The 2,068-nt window shown below is 46.4% G+C and overlaps 1 pseudogene; it reads left to right on the top strand.

Annotated features, from left to right (window-relative positions):
* The first annotated feature begins 964 nt into the window (after positions 1 to 964).
* On the top strand, positions 965 to 1,723 carry LOC119307091 (annotated as a pseudogene).
* The last annotated feature ends 345 nt before the right edge of the window (positions 1,724 to 2,068 follow it).

Here is a 2,068-nt window from a genome sequence, read left to right as displayed (position 1 = left end):
GATCAACGCCAATGGCAATATTAGAAAAGAGTTTGCGTCTCTTATCATGCTCACGTCATGGGGGATTTGCAATGAGAGGAACGCAAGGATTTTTAATAAGGTCACTTCCATGTTGAATGTAATAATTGCGAGGATTAGAGCGGAGTCCATTTTATGGGGATGGCGGCTGCCAAACGCCTGAGCTTGTTGATGTCGTGATAGTAGACACCGTCTTTGTTCTCATGTACTCATCTCTTAGTTAATAAGGAAATGATAAGTTTAGTTGACCAGGGGATGGCAAGTTTTAGTTGTTGGTAAGCTCGGCAATTTTCTGGCATGAAATAAACTAAGACAGACTTACTATGTTTGTCAACTAAATTTGTCAGTCTCGCGTCAACTAAAATTATCATAAAAAAATTAGTTTACCATGGTAAAAAACCGAAGGTTCAAACTTATCGGCGTCAATATTAATACGATGAGGCAAAATTTTGCCTCCTTTGAAACAAAAAAATCGCTGCATGGCTAACCGTTTTAATCTTGAGCAGCCGTGGAAATGAACGGAAATCGAGAATCCGTTCAATATGTCCGGCCTTCTTGTCGTACTCTATTTGTTCCTAAATATAAGTCTTTTAAGATACTTTATACTACGGACTACATACGAAGTAAAATGAGTAAATCTACACTATAAAATGTGTCTATATACATCCGTATGTAGTTTATACTAAAACCCCGAAAAGACTTGTATTTAAAAACGGAGGGAGTACGTATTAATCGCCTGATGGAAACGCCACCGTGGCTCATTAAGATCATATAAATGAGTGCTTATATTTATACGGAGGTATATAATTTGGCACATTAATGCCATTTAAAATGCATGTAAGAGGGCACATTTACACAGATATAAAAAATATCTATATTTAGCATCCAGGAGCATCCCCGGTCCTCCATCGTTCACTACAGAGGCAACACAACAACAATGGCGACCATGGCATCTTCACTTAGCTTCATCCTTGCTCTTCTCCTCGCAATTGCTGCCACCGACGGTATCACTGTCCACCTACTCAACAAGTGCCCCTACACGGTGTGGCCAGGCGCCTACCCGGTCGGCGGGTCAAGCGGGGGCCATTCAAGTTCCCCCGGGCACGGCTGGTGGAAGGATTTGGGGGCGCACCGGCTGCAACTTCGATGCCAGCGGCCGCGGGTCGTGCACCACGGGCGACTGTGGCGGCATGCTGGCCTGCGCCGCCGGCGGGAAGCCACCTGCCACGCTCGCCGAGTACACGCTGGGTAAGGGCGGCAGCCCCGACTTCTACGACGTCTCCCTTGTCGACGGATTCAACATGCCGATGAGCTTTGGGCCTACCGGCGGCAGCTGCCACGCAATCAACTGTGCCGCGGACATCAACGCAAAGTGCCCGTCGGAGCTGAAGGTGGACGGAGGCTGCGTGAGTGCCTGCGTCAAGTTCGGCACCCCCCAGTACTGCTGCAAGCCGCCGCTCACGCCGTCGACCTGTGGGCCGACGGACTACTCGCGCTTCTTCAAGGGGCACTGCCCGGACGCCTACAGCTACGCCTACGACGACAAGAGCAGCACCTTCACCTGCCCCGTCGGATCAGACTACCAACTCACCTTCTGCCCATAGAGGCGATTGGGCTTCAATTTACGTCGATGGATAAGTCTGTAATGTAATAGTGGAAATAATGTTGACTTATGATTCCACAAAAATTCTACTGAAAAACTTTATGGAGAAAATTGTTCGACAACTTCTTTCTTTTTTGAGGATAGAAGAATAGTCGACTTATTTGTTTTGAGGACAAAAACACTACTCCATTGGATCCATTTTGATTATCATTGATTTAGTACAACTTTAAACTAAATCAATGATAATTAATATGGATGGGAGGGAGTTTGTCTTCTCAGCAGATCCGAGGGAGTATATGAAACAAGGCATTGGCTGTAGTCCTAGGGACGGCCCAAGTTGTGTTGCCTTTACCCAAGATGACCCAAACAATTTCATCATGAAGTATCTCCGAATTACAATACTGCAAACCAATACAGTTAACACGACAGCCCGCTGCCGGCCCATCT

The sequence above is a fragment of the Triticum dicoccoides genome, chromosome 5B (genome assembly GCF_002162155.2).
Source record: "Triticum dicoccoides isolate Atlit2015 ecotype Zavitan chromosome 5B, WEW_v2.0, whole genome shotgun sequence".
In the NCBI taxonomy this organism is placed as follows: domain Eukaryota; kingdom Viridiplantae; phylum Streptophyta; class Magnoliopsida; order Poales; family Poaceae; genus Triticum; species Triticum dicoccoides.
This window is presented reverse-complemented; position numbering and strand designations above follow the sequence as displayed.